Here is an 18073-nt window from a genome sequence, read left to right as displayed (position 1 = left end):
ACTATGACAGCAAAGGAGCACTGAAGGATTTTAGGAAGGAGACTGACATGAATACTTGTGTTCTGGAAGGAGCATTGTGTAGAGGATGATTGGGGAGTGGAGTGAATGGAGCAGAAGAGCCCTTAGACTACTGCTGCAGTTGTACAGGTGAGTAATGACCAAGACAGAGGCAATGAGGTAAGGAGAAATGTTGAGCTGATTTGAGGTAGATGTGTAGACAGCAGAGTCAACTGAACACAACTGCATGGGAGAGGGAGAGAAGGGAGTCAGGGTAGATTTCCAGCTTTCTGGCTCAGGTGACTGGATGATTGGGGAAAGAAGGGAGCCCAATTTACACTTATTATGTGATGGGCCATGGTGCAGGATGGCATAGCATCTAGAGAACTCAAGAAATACATCTGTGCTGGAGACCTGGATTTGAGAGCTGTTCACTGAAGCGTGGTGATGGAAACCCTGAGAAGGATGGAAGGACAGGGTTCTCACTGCAAGAAACAAAAAGAAGGAAATGGAGGGCAGAACCACAGGGAGCAGAAGAGCTAAGACTGAGCAGAAACAGCACAACGGGGTCACCTGAAGCTGCTCCTCTGGGTAACCCCCCAAAAGTTGCTTACCTCCTCCCTTCTCCTGTCTTCTAGGAACTTTGGGACTTTGAACACAGCAAGCATTGAGGCTGAGGAAACATGGGACTAGTCTCTCTCCCCTGATCCTCATCTGAGTTGCATATGCCACCCCATGCCAATTTCTTTAATTTTTAAAAAGCTCCGCTTTATCCTCCTCTCTTCATTCCCTCCAGTCTGATTGTTTTCTTTTAAATGCTCCTCATTTCTTTCCCATTTCATTTTCTTTCATCTGCAACCTGCTATTAAGGTTGTTTTCCCCACAGCTATTTTGACACCAAAAGCAGCTTAATCTGTTCTCCTAATTAGCTTGTGATACATACACAGAGCCCAACATCTCCCACACAGCAGCGTTCCTGCCAGTCATCCCCAAGGCTCCCCACACAACGGAATTTCCCTCCTTCCACTCCCCTTTCCTCCCTCCTGTTCCCATGGCTCCTCCAGCCAGATGTTCCTCTCCCCAGGTAAGAGAGCATGGGCCATGGGCCTGCACCATGGGCCTGCCCGGTATCTGCAGTAGATAGCCCTACAGCTATCCCATGGAGTGACACTGCCTCCATGAACACATGAGCAGTATACACAGTGTGTCAGATAAGCTTTGTTTGAGCATCAACAAAATAGAGTAAGGAACCTCATAAGGGAAACTTAATTAAGACAGCAAATGGAAGCACTAAACTCAAGTCTAAATAAAGGAGAAGATAAAGATGAATCTGGAGAGTGGACAGCCAGCTCTGGGGTGTGCTGGGGGGTAGGGAGCTGTTAGGGGAGCAGCAAAGAATTCAGTTTCCTCTGCAGCGGGATGCTTATGTCATGTGGAGGCAGCATAGCAATCTCATGGACTCTCCTGAGTGTACACATACACACAGGTTGTCTGACAATCTTTAATCCTAAAAACAGTCTCTGTGGACTGACCTAAGAGCCTCTAAGAGGAAGAACCCCATTATTGTCTAAATTGTAAACAATGTTGGTAAACACTGTGAAAACCCTACAACCACTTGTGGTTTTGCATTTCTTTCTGAAGCTCATACCCCACTACCAAGCCCCAGATTCTCTCCAGAATTATAGGGAACTCACCATCACACTTTAGAGCTCCCCACCCAGCTCCTTCCCCAAGGGAACTTGGGCTATTATAAACTCTATCCCAACAAAAATCATGCTCCTTTCAATAAAGTTTATATAGCTGGACTGGCAAAATTATAATAGAAAATATATTCCCTGGGCAAGAACATACTTCTTCTGAGAAGTAATACCTTCTTAGTCACCCCTATCTTTTGCACTCTTTAATGACTCCCCTAATTGAATTGTGATAACATGGTGTGCTAAATCATAACTAATACAGTTAGCACAGTGTCCAGGCCTGCACAATCCTTCTGCCCTTGCCGTCTCAAAGCTGTGGGTGAACACACACCTGCAGCTTCTGTAACATCGCAAACCTCATTTCCAAAAGCAGAAAAGTAGAGAAACTGGGGGGATGTTTGCTCTTGCCCTCAGAGGTAAAATATTTGTTGCAGGTGGCTGATTTGGGGGATCCACAACATAGTCAAGGATGTTGATTTTAGATTTTAGCAGAATGGAATTAAAATATACTGGCTTAGCCACATACCAGCAACATGGCTCTAGGCAAGTTATGAAGTTTTTTGAGCACCTGTTTTTTTTAATCTGTAAAATGGAGATGACAACTATACCTATCTCAGTATCTAAAAGAGAGAACATTATAAAACTCTCTGCACTGAGCAGGGCACAGGAGAAGCACTCAATAAACAACAGCTATTAATAATACATTATGCTGGGGATGTCTCTTACTAACTTTGAGCTTTGAGATTTGTTGTAGGAGCTGCTCTTGGGAAGCAAGAACAAAGTGCTTCCAGCATCCATGATTCAGCTGTGGTCTCAGGAACCATATTCCTTGCCTGGTAATAGGTTTAGGTGCTAATAATTATCAAGCACCCTTTTACCCCCAAATTGCAGGAAACTGGCAGTGGCCTTCACAGAGATCTGTGGTCTACTCTGGGCTCCAAAATTGCCATATTGTCATGTTATTTTATTTTTTTATTTTTTTTTTTTTAGATTTATTTTATTTATTTATTCATTTATTTATTTATACAAGCACTGGGTACAGTCAGAAGCACGGGAGGGTGAGAGAATTCACCAGAGCCAGAGCAGGGAGCAGAGCAGGCAGAAGGACTGAAGTACACTGCTGAGGGGAGCAGCGGGCGGCAGGAGAGGTCTGCGCGCCATGTGGGACCCTCCTTCGGTGGCCGGGGAGCAGCTGGGGATTGAACCGGCGCTGCAGAGGCTGCAGGCAGCTTCGCAACCCAGCGCTCAACAGCTGCGCCACCAGGGAGGCCCTGTCATGTTATTTTAGAGATGACTGGATGAAAATGGGCATTGGTCACTATCTAGTTCCAAACCCAAACCCCATGTCGGGGAAATTAAGTCATTCAATTCAATAAGCACCCTAACTACCTCATGTCCCAGATCATTTCTTCTTCCGAAGTCACACATACTCATCCTCCAGAATGGTAGTAGTAGTACATTAACTGAACAGGCAAAGATTTAATGAGTTCCTACTATGTGCCAGAAAGCATGATGAGCAATAGAGATAACAACAATGAACAAAATGGGTAGAAATATCTCTGACTTTATAGAACTTACATTCTAGTCAGCGAAGACAGACAAAAAATAAATGAATAAATGAGTGGTATGAGAAAAATAAGCAGGTTCTCCCCTCTTTTTCCTCAGTGGTATTTTGCAGAGGGGTATCCACATATTTCAGGACCCACAAAGATCTCCCTTCTAAAAATTAAAAATAAATTGTAAGATGCAATCTAGTGGGAAGATGTAGATTATAATAAAAGTGCTTTAATAGGGTGCGAAATATGGAAGAAAGACAAAAAAGATATTTAACATCTGAAAATCAATTAATGTAATTGATTTATTCTACTATCAGGGGAATAGAAAAACAAAACACACATGATTTTCTCAACAGATGCATCTTTCTCAACAGAAAGCATTTGTCAAAATCCAACACCCTTTTGTGATTAAAAAAAACCTTAACAAACTAGGAATAGAAGAGAAATTCCTCAACATGATAAAGGGCATCTACAAAAACTCATAGTTAATATCATACTTTTTAGTACCAAAACTGGATATTTTCTCCAAAGATCAGGAACAACGAAAGGCTAGTCACTCCATACAGCTTTGATTCAACATCATATCAGGCGTTCTATTCAAGGCCATCAGGCAAGAAAATTAAATAAATAAAAGACTGCCAGATTAAAAAGGAATAAATAAAACTATTCACAGATGATAGGATCTATATATAAAAAATTCTGAGGAACCCTCTTTCAAAACATTAGAATAAATGAGATCAGCAAGATCACAATACACGATCAATATATAAGAAAATATGAATTGAATTTCTGTATACTAGCAATAAATGATTTGAAAATAAATTAAGGACATAATTCCATTTACAAAGTCATTAAAAAAGAGTAAAATACTTAAGAATAAGTTTAACAACACTTGTGACTGTGTAGTAATGGCTAAAGGACAGATATATAAATCAATGGATTAGAGCTAAGAATCACAAACTAAATCATAAATCTATGGTCAACTGATTTTCAACAAGGATTGAAGATCATTCAATGGGGAAAGAATAGTTGTTTCAACAAATTGTGCTGGGACAATAGAATATCCAAGGCAAAACAATGGAGTTGGACTTTTACTTCACACTAGATACAAAGATTAACTCAAAATGAATCAAAGACCAAAATTTAAGTGTCAAGGCAATAAAACTCTTAACAGAAAATATAGTACTAAATCTTTATGATCATGAATGGGCAATGGATTCTTACATATGACTCTAAAAGCACAAGGAACAAAGGAAAAAACAGATAAATTGGACTTCATCAAAATTTAAAACATTTTGCTTCTAAGGACACTATCAAGCAAGTGGAAGACAAAGCACAGAGTGATAGAAAATATTTCCAAAACATATCTGATAATGGACTTTTATCTAAAATGCATCAAAATATATTCAATAACAAAAAAACCCAGCTAACTCAATTTAAATTTGGTCAAAAGATATGAGCAGATATTTCTCCAAGAGAGTTATACAAATGACAGAAAGCACATTTGAATGGTGCTCTCATCATTATTAACAGGGAAATGCAAATTGAAACAACAGTGAGTCACCGCTTCACGCCCAACAGAATGGCTATAATCAAAAAGACAGAGAATAACAAGTGCTAGTAAGGATGTAGGGAGATTGGAATTCTTATACATCACTGGTAGTAATGTAAAATAGCACAGGGCCTTTTGAAGTGTCTATAATTTCCTCAAAAAGTTAGACACAAAGTTACCATTTGACCAAGTAATTCTACAATTAGCTGTGAGGAATGAAAACATACATTAAACAAAAGCTTCTACATGAATATTTATGTAAGCATTATTCATACTAGCCAAAACGTGAAAACCCAAATGTTCATCAATTGATGAAAAGATAAGAAAATGTGTATCTACACAATGGACTACTACTCAACCATAAACAAGAAGGAAGTATGATACAAGTCCCAACATGGATGAGCTTTGAAGACATCATGCTAAGTGAAAAAAGTCACACATGTATTATATGATTTTATTGCCATGAAATGCCAGAATAGGCAAATACAGAGACACAGAAAATAGGTTAGTGGTTTTTTAGGGTTGGATGGTATAACAAAGGGCCATAGCCTGGTGACATAAATAACAGATCTTTATTTCCCATAGTTGTAGAGCCTGGAAGTCTGATATCAGGATGCCAACATGGTCAGGTTCTGGCAAAAGCTCTCTTCTGGGAGGATCTCCCCTAATTATAGCTACTTACATTGAGTTCTCTATCCCATCATATTTGCCATACTTCTGCATAATGTTCTTGATACTTAGATTATTGCTCTCCAAGTATGTAAACTATAAGGGCTATTGGCAGCAAAATAGTAGTTGCCAATTTGCAGATTATTTTCATGCCATTTGATTCTCTCTTATTATGAGAACAAAATGTACACCAGTTTCTCACCATGACTCCTATAAACACTCACTTGTCTCCTCAGGCAAGGTGACCGAAACCCATAGACAAAAACCACGCAGCTCTCCACTAGCAAATGCATGACTCTTACTGCAGCCCCACAACCTGGTCAGAGTCAACTCCAGCTCTTCCTTTTTTCTCATTCTCACCAGGGATGACTTCCCTCTCCCTGCTTACGCCTAACAACAATCAACTTTTTGCCACCTTTTTGGCTGAGGCTGTTGGGTTGCTAGGAATAAAACATTTTCTTTCCTAGACAACAGGGGACACAATAGTCTACCCCAGCTCTGTAACTTCCAAGTGAGTATATAATTTTTTCCTACAGGTTTCAACCATGCTCTAAGATGATACTGCTGAAAGCATTTTATTTTATTTTATTTTATTTTTTTTATAGAGGCATGCTTTATTTAGTTGTTTGCTGGTTTGTTTGTTTGTTTTGTTTACACATGCACTGGGTACAGTCAGAAGCGCGGGAGGGTGAGAGAATTCACCAGAGTCAGAGCGGGGAGCAGAGCAGGCAGAAGGACCGAAGCACACTGCTGAGGGGAGCAGCGGGCGGCAGGAGAGGTCTGCGCGCCATGTGGGACCCTCCTCTGGTGGCCGGGGAGCAGCCGGGGATCGAACCGGCGCCGCAGAGGCCGCGGGCAGCTTCGCAACCCAGCACTCAACCGCTGCGCCACCGGGGAGGCCCCCTGAAAGCATTTTAATTAAAAGAAATTATCTGAAAGGGATTATGTTCAGTGACATAAATTAAAAGGAAAAAGAAAAATATCAGATGGTTTCGCTTATAGGAGGGAATATAGGGGCACTAAATAAGGGATCAGGAAAAATATAATAACAGGTACCTATAAATCAGAAACATTTTGCAAGGAAGAGGAATCAAAACAGGGGAAGGAAGAGCACATGGGACTATGGTGATGGTTCATGAGTGAATTGGTGGTGGGAAGTTTATGGGTACTATACCTGAGAGGAGAAAGCAAATATTGTACAAAAATGAACAATGATACAAAATATATAGAAACAAATTTAAAAGAGTAAAAATAAGTAAAGAAGATATTTGTTTAGTAAAGCTTTTTTTAAAGATTTATTTGTGCATACAAGAACTGGGGTTCAGGCCAGAGGTGTGGAGGGTGAGAGGATTCACCAGAGACAGAGTGGGGAACAGAACAGGCAGACTGACTGAAATACACTGCTGAGGGGAGCAGCAGGGCGAGACCCAAGAAGTCTGCCATGCCATGTGGGTTGCTCCCTTGCCAGGGATCGAACTCATGCTTCAGAGGCTGCGGATAGCTTCACAGGTTGTGTCTTAACCCCTTGCGTGACCAGGAAGGGCCAATATAAGAAAATATTTTTTTTAAAGATTTATTTATTTATTTATTTATTTATTTATTTATTTATTTATACAAGCACTGGGTACAGTCAGAAGTGGGAGGATGAGAGAATTCACCAGAGCCAGAGCGGGGAGCAGAACAGGCAGAAGGACCGAAGTACACTGCTGAGGGGAGCAGCGGGCGCGGCAGGGGAGGTCTGCACGCCATGTGGGACCCTCCCTGGCAGCGGGGGATCGAACCGGCGCTGCAGAGGCTGCAGGCAGCTTCGCAGCTCAACGCTCAACCGCTGCGCCACCGGGGAGGCCCAAGAAAATATTTTTTAAAAGAACAACGATCTAAAGAAGCATGAGCACACATGTGGCACTGTCCATGGTTCTGCTCCCACCTGCCAAGAAGACATTTTTTTCTCCTAACCTGCGACAGCAGTAATTATTGGGCAACTTCTGCCAAGAATTCTTTTAAAATATGAAGGAAAGGGTACTGGTGAGTGTAAGGAAATAGAGGGAAAGGGAAAGAGGGAGATAAAAGAGGGAAATATCAAAGACAACTGCAAAAGCAGAGACCACAGAAAGATTAATTAGGCGAGTGAAAAAGACTTTTGGTTTATATTTCAAATAACTGCAGTTACCAAGAAGCCACTACCAACCACTGCTGAAATATGCGTAACAAAACTACTGAAGGAAAATGGGAAATTTATCAAGAATACCAAGTGATGCTGAGATTTGCTAGTGTGGATAGAAGTAAATCAGTTCATAGGGCCAGATGAAAACACAGGTAGGGAGAGACAGTGTGATTGGGTTGTGTTGTTCCAGCATTTTCATGGCTTTTCTTTGTTTTTATTTTACATCGTGAAGTAAACTAGACCTATATGTCACAATTTACAGAGTTCCTTTCAGGTTCCTGTGAAACTCCTATCTAATCTCCAACAGCCAAATTACTTTTCTCTTTGAGAGGTTGAGGGGTGCTCTCCTCCTAGTCCCCCTCCTCCTTTGACTGTTACCTCTCTGAGACCAGCACTAACAGCACACACCACACACAATCATTCAGCCACTCAGCCCCTGAAAGTTGACAAATTGCCAGTTCTTTCAGCAGATAACAATTCTTCATACCTTATTTTCAAAACACTTGAACTCTATAATGTATGCTCACTCTGCTACAAGGAATTACAGAAAATTGATACACTCCCCAATACCAAGAAGCAAAATTATTGTTCTTGGTCTAGTTGTTTACATGTCATCTGGGCTTCAGGGCACATGAGGAGAAACTGCAAAATTGAGGGCAGTGTTCAAGGGGTTTTGGAGTGCAAGGTGGTAGAAAACTGCACAGAGCCTGGAAAGTACTTCTCTGCAAAGTAATCATGGGCACTAGCACAGAGGGGTCACAACTAGAAATCAAGGCCACTCTGATTGTTCCACATGGGAGATAACTCTATTCAATCCACTTTGGTGGCCCTTTTTATTCTCAATATAATTTCTCAAAATTCCAGAAGGTCAGGCATAGAAAAGGCTCAAATAAAGTTCATGTTTTCCAACATTCTCATTTGTAAGCAAGTAACAATAAAACACTGAAACCGGCGAGGTTCTATCATTTCCAAGGTCATTGTATAGATGAGCTAATCAAGGATGGAATCCCAAGCTAGTTATTACTCTGTTACACTGTGATCACTCTGCCTCTACCACCCACTGTCTATGTGCCCACCAGCAAGCTAGATGTCTGCTCTGAGCCCAATTTTCTCATCTATTGAATGGGGCATGTCTCTTTGCGTTCATATGAAAATCAAATGAGAAATTTATGTGCAGTCCCTAGTTCAGTGTGTGACTCATAGTAAACCCTCAATTAATAAGAATTCTCATTATTAGTAGTAATGTTATTAAAATTCCCATCTCACATATAAAGAAACAATGTAATAAAACCTCAAAAAGACTTGAAAACAAGATTTTTAAATGATTGCCTTGAACTCTAACCCCTAACTTGTTATGGACCCTGAGGTTATTAATATCAGGAAAGGGCTTCTTGGGACATACATGTTTTGAAGGCAACAAGATTGAACCAAGAGCTCTAATTTCCAGGAAGAAAACGGAACTAAATTGTCCTTAACTCTCAGTTTCCTCATGCTCAAATCCCAGACTGACAATTAAAACATTAGCAGGCTGAAATTCTGTATTTTGTGATTCTGACCTGTCTGTGATTTTAATTGCTTAAAACCCCAACTTTTGTTAACCCCATAACCTGATTAATGAAACACAATAATGTTTGAGGATTAATGAACATGTTAATAAGGAAGAAAAGATAAATTTATCAAGGATGCCTGGAAGATAAAAAAACAAAAGCCATTAGAGGAAAAAAATATTAAGGGGTGAGATTAACTGTACATGAGAAAGATGCAATTACCATTGCTGCTTTCAAAAAGGAATCTTGTCACATACATCAGATCAAATTGCCCCTTTCTCGTGCAAATAAAGCAGAGACTTGTCTCCTCTGAAATGGAATTCAGCCCTTGGCTCTTATGAATCAGGATCAGCTCTAGCTCTAGCTCGATAAGTCTAGAATTATTTCCAGCCAATTCAGAAACTGTTCACTCCTGGTTATATAGATCATTACTGAAATTAAAATATAGGAAAGAAGGCTTGGTTTTCACACAAATCAGGAGAAAGGGAGAAAACCTGCAGGTAGGAATCACCTAGACCAGCACAAGGCCTTTGCTGCTCTAAGAATTAGATCAAACTGCAACTCAGCCCCACTCCTCATCACTCATTCCCTAAGACCTCATTCCTTAGCAGAAAAATCCACTCTGGGACATGCAAGAGACAACAGAGATAAGAAGGATGAATGGAGCCCGTTACTACTCTGTACATTTTGAACCCCTTTCATGTACAAAATTCTATTCAAGCTTTGCACCAGCAAGAATCGGTGGGCAGACATTCCCAATTATAGATGAGGAGGCTGAGGGCCTGAGAAGTTCTATGACTTGTTCAAGTTTGGGGTCATTGTTGTTTTCAAATAGTATCAGGGGGGTCTTCTAGTGGTCCAGGAGTTAAAGACACAGCACTATCAAGCTATCAGTAGCCAAGCCACTGCAGCATGAGTTCGATCCCCAACCAGGGAGTTAACCCACATGGCGCAGCAGACCTCTCCTGTCTCGCCCGCTGCTCCCCTCAGCAGTGTATTTCAGCAGATCTGCCTGTTCTGTTCCCCACTCTGTCTCTGGTGAATCCTCTCACCACCCCAACCCCCACACCTCTGGCCTGTACCCCAGTTCTTGTATGCATAAATAAATAATCTTCAAAAAAAATAGTATCACGTATTCAAATTCAAGTTTTGTGGTTCCAGGGCTAAAGTTCTTTATTACACACATACAAATGAAATTGGAACTGCCCCCTTTAAAATCCCTATCATGGCCTCCGTGTAAGGGATTAAGCACCATACTATGAAGCAATCCACAGCCTCTGCAGCACGAGTTCGATCCCTGGCCAGCCAGGGAGAAATCACATGGTGAAGCAGACCTCTCCTGTCTCACCTGCTGCTCCCCTCAGCAGTGTATTTCAGTCAGTCTGCCTGTTCTGTTCCCCACTCTGTCTCTGGTGAATCCTTCACGCCCCACATCTCTGGCCTGTACCCTAGCTCTTGTATGCATAAATATATAAATCTTTTAAAAAAACTGGGATTTATCTTTAAAAAAATAAATAAAATAAAATAAAATCCCTATCACCTCAATCACAGGAGATTGACATTCACAGGGGAAGGGACTAAATCTTGCTGAGCACCTGCTATAAGCTAAACATTACGCAAGGCCTGTGTATACACTGTGTCCTCACACCAGCCAACTCTGCAGTGGGATGCGCCTGTCCCCACATAACAGATGAGGACACTGGGTCACAGAAAAGCAAAATGACTTGCTTGGGTTTCAGTGTTCTCATCTACAAAATTATCATGTTGAACATGATCTTGAAACTCATCTCTGAGCATCTGTGATTCCAAAAAAAGCAAAGAAGTCATTCCACCATGTAGGTTTTGACTTCCATTCTCACCTCCACCATCATCACCAGCACCTCTCTCACTGGTGTAAAGGGACCAACCCATGTCTGAAGCCTTACCAGGCCAGAGAGGGAGAGGTGTCCTCCCGGAATCCAGAAACCTATAGAAGGCTTTTTTAGTCCCTCTCTAGGTAGGATGTCCCTGCAGTTGTCTCAGTGCACAGCCCAGACCCACCAGCCTGTGAATTGCCATGGAAATGCAGCCTCTGGCCAGGCAGCTCCAAATGCTGAGTGGGAGGCCCCCTGTACACACAACCAGAACAAACTCCCTGGGAGTCCCACAGAGCTACCAGCTTTCTGTGAGTCTCCCCTCAGCAAGAACCCACAGCACAGAGATCAAACCACATGATGGAGGGATTTATGGACACGTCTGGTTAGCTTCCCTGTCCTGATACTAATAACAGCAGTAGCAGCTGCCATCTGTGCCCCTTTTCACGTGCCTGCACTTCCACAAGTGTTTTTCCACTACCAGCCACATTCAGTCCTTTCCACAGGTCAGTGCTGGGGTCACTGCTCTCATCCCTGAATTACAGATGAGAAAACTGAGAGTAAGAGGCTGAATATCTGGCTTAATGTTGCAGCACTTGGAAGTGAAGGACTTGGAAGTCAAATCTAGGTCTCTCTGACCTGACAGCTTGCACTCCTAGCAGCTCCCCCAGGGCCTGGCACCAAGCCTGAGGCTCACCAGGCAAGGGCTGAAAAGCAAGCTTGTCCATATGGTAGAAGGACAGGGAGCCCTTCAAGGGAAGAGTGCCGAGTGCTGGGGAGGAAAATCACGCGAACATGCTGCATGCAAACAAAGCCACTCTCAGAACAGCAGGGAGGCCTGCACAGCCCTCAGGAAGAAAGCCACAGTCCTCACCAAAGCCTGAAAGCAAATAGGGATGCAGGGCAAGTATTAGCTGGTGTCAACGTGTCTCAATTCACTATACAGGAAAAATTCACAAGATTCAAAAACTACTGGGGGTCATCTCCAGAGAAGGTCTTGAGGGAGAAAGTCATGGGGGAAGCCCAATGCAGAAAAAGGAGGAACTTTCCTTTATTCAGAAAACACTTCTGAGTACCTACTGTGTCCCATCTCTATGCAGGACTTTTCTCTCAGAGCCCAGAGCGGTAGAGACCCTCAATAGAGCAACTTCACAAAATAGGTGATTAATAACTATAAAGGGTGCATGCCATGAAGGAAAAATAAATTATGAAAGTATTTAACAGAGCCATTTGATTTAGCTTGACAGAGTTGTGGCAGGCTTAACTGAAGACACTGGAGCATGAAAAGTGGATAGGAATTCACCAAGGGAGGCTAGAAGCCAGAAAAGCATTATAAGCAGAGGGAACAGCATATGCAAGCCCTGAAGTCTGAGTAGCTAAAAGAAGGCTGGTGTGGAAGATCATGATGAGGTATATAGGAAGAGATAGGGCTGCAGAAGCCAGCAGAGCCTGCTCACACAGGGCTCTGGGGGTTGTGTTTGGGGTGTCTTCACACATTGAAAGCACCATTGGGAGTCACCAAGCTGGTGAGAGGTGAGAGCAGTTTCCTATCTTGGAAAGGCACGCTGGCTGTCCTGTGGAGGATAGAAGGGGGCCTAGAGAAGCTGGAGGGAGGGAGGGAGATTAGCCATGAGCTTAATGCCTTCATCCAGGTGAGAGTGAAGGGTAGCCCGAGGAGGGAGCAGCATGAGGGGGTGAGATTTACACTGAGGCAGGTGGCATTTTTCACAAGGATTGGGATGGGGGGGTGGTTACAAATAAGACTGGGAATTACTGGAGCCGATGTTTTCCCACCTATACAAAGAAGCAGCTTCAGGGGTGAGGACTCACAAGGAGGCCCAGGAATCGGGATAACTGAGGCCTCAGCCTCTCCAAATACTCCTCCTCAACATTCAGAGAAAGTCAAGGGCAGTTCAGGGTACCTGATGCCCCAGCTTCCTCCTCATGTGGCACCCCTCTCCATGAGAGCTAAGTGTTAGCGCCTAAGCAGAGCCCTCTGACCCCTGAACAGATGCAGAGGTAACACTACCGAAAGGAAAACAGATGAAAAAGGAACACCCCCCCCCACCACCTCTGCCTTGGCTGAGGAGAAAAGAAGTCTATACCCCATGTGCCTGACTAAAGAAATTTAAGATATTAAGAGGCAGAAAAATCCAACCCAGACCCAGCCCAAACTCCACATAAACTCTTTCTAGTAAAAGAAAAATCCTGATACTATCAGAAATACATATCCAGTCATTTCTAAATTCCACCCTTTATCTCATCTCGACTTTTCTAGGGAAGATCAATAGAGGCATTTGCCCTTATCAAATGCCGAAATCCAGAAAGAGGAAAGAGGTTGATGACTCCACCAGGGAGACACCATGCCTGGCAGAGTGAACAGCCAGGAGCCAGGGACTCCCCACTTCCAGACCAGCCCATTAATGGGGTCCAGGCAAAGCCTGGCACACAGTGTTCGCTGTCATCATACCTTCCACCCTGGGAAAAGCCCTCCATCTGATGAGAGTGACATCCACCATGTCAGCCCTGCAAGAACCTTTTCTAGCTTGGGTGTGCTGCATCCATATACAGTCCTCCACCTGACCACAATGACCATCACCCACTGGGGTCTTACAAGACCCCACTGCAATCACCCTCACTAGGCAACCAACATAGAAACAGCCTCGAGCGAGAAGGAGACTCACTAAGGCTACACGGTGAGTGAGGCCTGCTCTAGAAGGATTGAATCCTGATCCCATGCATGCTCCATCAATTTGCACCCTCCCTTGTGTCTTCCTATACAAGCCATGCCAATGAGAAATTTACCACTCCTTAACTGGGACCATATTCTGGGCCAGAAACTGCGCCAGCATCTACTCTCAAAGAGGAAAATGACAGCATAAGCCAATAATCTGCTTGAGGTATCTGGGCACACATCACCACAAGGTCTCATAGGGACACAGAAGAGATAGGAATAACCCCTGCTGGGTAGAGGGGAGTGGAAAGCTAAGGCTGTGAGGGGCAGACACACCAAAGCCAGGTAGACAAGCAGGGCTTAGGAGGGCGATCTGGCCCAGGGTTAGAGCGCCACTTTGAGGCCTGTGCCTAGCGTTGGCCACCTATGCCTTGAAATTCTTGTATTTTCCTCCATGGCTGCTTCCAGGCCAGGGCCTGGGGACTCTGGTGCCACCTATCCTGGAGAGCCCAGGCTAAGGGATGCCACGTAGCCCTGTGGTGCCTCCTCCCACTCCCAGCTTCAGAGTCCTCCCCAGGCTTCACTGAGCCAGTTTATTCAATTTGCTTTATTACTATCAACAACAACCATGACCATTTTGTAATGCTTATTACAACAACCCAAGCCAAAAAATATATTTTTTAATTCAAATGAGTATTCTGCCCAGGATCAGTAATGCATAGTAATACATGCTACCCCAAGAGAGATAGCTGAGTCTATCACCGTCAGAACCTTTCTTGACAGGAAGCTTCAGCTCTTTGTAGGCTGATAATATTTTCCTTCAGAGTGATAAAAGAATCTGAGTGTTTCTACTCCAGGAAGTGCAGGATTATTTCAAGGACCAAATGTCTCTGTGGAAACAAGGTCCTTCTCCCCCTGCAAACGTGGGCCTGTGGTAATGATTAAAACGATAGACAGGCCTGCTATTTCCCAGCAATCTGTACAGACTGCAGCAATATACCCCAAAGTATCCCCAGAGATAAAAGTATAAGATTAAATAATTTGAAGATAATTTCTTCCATGAAAAGAATAATGTTGCCATCAAAATGAAAACCCTTGTAATAAAACCAAATTATGCTGAGACCTTGGGAGCACTCTGCCTCTCTCCTGCCATTCCAAGACAGCGCTTCTGCAAAAAAGTCCTAAAATTGTCAGCACAGGACCTCACAGGAGGTGGGGGCTGTGGGTGGGGTGCAGATACCCACCCTGCCTGTTGGGTTCCTCCCACGGGATAAGGCGAGGGCCAGGTCTATTATTCAGTGTCGAGCAGGTAAGCACACAACTGAGAACAGAATGAGCCTGGACAACACCAAGGAAGTCAGCCGAACTGGGTGAGACCTCAGGGAAATTAGAACAGCCGGCATCACAGGAAACAGCAGTCACTGCTGAGAGGTTGGACCCCTCCAATTGGGTCCAGTTCAGTCTATTTAAATTTTGCCATTAGGTTTAGGATTGACACATGGAGCGGGGCAAGAGGCAAATCTAAGTATGATTGGACTCCAGTGGGCAGCGAGCACAGAAAGATGGCAGGTGGGGCTTGCAGGGAAAAGGAAAGGCAGCCCATAGGGTAGCTACAGAAGCAAATTCTGCCTGACCAGGGAGGTGGCAAGCCACTTGCAGGGTTCCTCCAAAGGCTAGCATGAAAACACCAGGACAGAGAGGACCTTTTAGGATGAAGGTGAAGAAAATTTGGTTTCTTATTAGCACAGCATGCCAGAAAGGCTGGCGATATTTTTTCTTATATTTAACAGTATGCCTGAGATGTCTTAGACTCACATTAATCACTTTGAAGGCACCTGCCCCTCCAAAGCAACTGAGTCCAAAGTGCAACTATTGGTACCGAAGGGCCAGCCTCTCAGGAGAAGTAAGTACACACATATTAACACACTTTAGGTGGGGCAAACAAATAGGAGTGTTAAGAGTGAGTCCTAAACAGAAAGTCTTGAACACAGACTGCCTGGCCTGCAGGATTTGGTTTGTGATAGGGCAGCATCTTACAAGCAGTGAGTAGCACCAGGAATGTCCTTATTTCATGACATTTAATGATTGACCTGAGCCTCAAAAGCGAGGCTGGTTGGTCTGCACGACTAGTTAAACAGAGCAGAGAGGAAAGATGTTGAGCAAGGCCAATATGGTCTGGCACTCCCAAAGTGAGCTTCTTTCCTCCTGTGCCGACCCTTCCTGCCCACCCTTCCTACCCTGAATGCACCCCCCACCCCGAGCAGCAGCAGGCTGCCTAGGATATCTGTCCTTATACAAAGAGTGTGACTTTCTAGAGATAGAATTTAGTCATCTGGGTGTGCCCAGAGTCCAGTAAGGGGCTTATCACACAAGGGTGTTCAAGAGAGGACTTGGTGACTTGACAAACTTGGATAAATCTCTTGATCTAGGACCTGAGTTTCCTGCAACTTGGCTTTGCCACTCCCTCTTCCACCATTCCCATTCATTTTCTGCCCCATTGAGTTTCCTCCTGCCTTTCTCAAATCCTGCTCTCCTGAAAGGACCTAATGCCAACTCTCAGGTAGTTTTCTCAGCCCTGGGACTCCTGCATTTTAAGCTACATCTCTGGGATGAAAGACATTGTCCCTATTTGAGGAATGTTGATCTTCAGACCAACAGAAGAGAAAGGGCAGGAGGAGGAGAGGGAGGGAGGGAGGTGGACAAGTGTTGGATTTAGTGCAAGTGAAAGAAGGGAAAGCAAGAAAAAAAGCAGAGCAGCCTGTAAGTCCTAAATCAAGAGCACCACGCCCCCTAAGAGAGAGGGCGGGTGGGTATTAGTTAAGGCTTTGATACCAGATAGACCTGGATTTGAATCCCAACTCTGCCATTTCCTAGCTGGTAATTTTGGACATATTACTTGACTACTTTGAGTCATATCTTCATCAGTAAATGAGAATGCTAATACTGGGCTCCAACTCTTATAAGAAGTAAATGAACTGGTGTAGATAAATCATTCAGAGGAGTGTCTGGCACACAGAAGAAATTCAAGGACTGATAGCTGTTAAACTATTTGTATTTCTAAATCAAAGAGGGGCCTCTGGTGTGCAAGTCAGGTACTTTCTTAAGATATAGGACAGAACTGACTTTAAAAATCTGACATCCTCTTCAAACAAAGGGAAAATCTTCTATCTTAGTTAGAGACACTAAAATCTTAGTATCTCTCTAAGATCTGGGAGAAAGGGCAGAAGACAGTATTTTAAGGGAAAAAAGTACTTTGGAGAGGGCACAGACAACTTGGTGTTAAGTCTCCCCACATAACAGTGGTCATAGTACTTAATATTTTTTTCCAAAATTATTCTCAATATTTTAAAATTATTATGGGGACAGAGAGGGGAGACATGACTGATCATATATTGACAATTTCACACATTTTTTTACAATTGCAGGGTATTTCTATTACATGTGATACTCTGCCCCCACCCTCCCATACCTGGAACATTAGAACATTGTATTAGGACTGCTCAGGCAAAGGAACACAAGGGCAAGTACTCAAAACTGAGACAACTCAGTTTCATCTCTGGCACCAACTCCCACTGATTTGCAGGGGCTGCAGGGGTCAGTGAGACAGCAACATAATTGATTATTAATGTCTGCCTTGGGCTCAGAATAGGGAACCAAGGACTCTGATGATATTTTTGATATTGTTAAATTCTATGCTAATTCCCCCACTATGGGGTAAAACCAATAATTATGACCAGATTCTGTTCAACATTTGCTAAAGCAAAGAGAGGTGGTCCAAGGAGAGGCACTGCTGTCAGGAGGATGTTGGTCCTGTGTTTAGTGTTTGGTGAAAAGGTGCCATTCAGGAGGAAATGAAGGAACCAAGCATGGACATGATGGGATATGATGGGATATGATGGGAGGCATCTGTGATGGTTAATTTTCTGTGCCACCTTAACTGGGTTAACGGACACCCAGAGAACTGGTTAAACACTTTTCCTGGGTGTTGTCTGTGAAGGTGTCTCTAGAAGAGATTAGTGGTTGAACTGGTAGGCTGATGAAAGATCTCCCTCGCCAGAGTGGGAAGTCATCATCCAGTCCAGTGAGGCCCTAAATAGAACAAAGAAGAGAGGAAGGGAGGACTGAGCTTGCCCTGGGACATTCATCTTCTCCTGCCCTGAGACTTTGTTATTCCTGGCCTTGGACTTTCGGACCACAACCAGGATGTATATGCCACCAGAACTGCAGTTCTCAAAATTTCAGACTAGGACTGAATTACACTTTCCTGGTTGTCCAGATCACAGCAGGCAAATTGCAGGAATTCTCACCCTCCATAACTACATAAGTCAATCCCTATGATAGCCTATGGATATATGTGTACATCT

The sequence above is a fragment of the Talpa occidentalis genome, unplaced genomic scaffold, assembly GCF_014898055.3.
Source record: "Talpa occidentalis isolate TD23 unplaced genomic scaffold, MPIMG_talOcc4v2.1 talOcc4.13, whole genome shotgun sequence".
Lineage (NCBI taxonomy): Eukaryota > Metazoa > Chordata > Mammalia > Eulipotyphla > Talpidae > Talpa > Talpa occidentalis.
The sequence above is the reverse complement of the archived record's forward strand: the minus strand, read 5'-3'. Positions refer to the sequence as shown.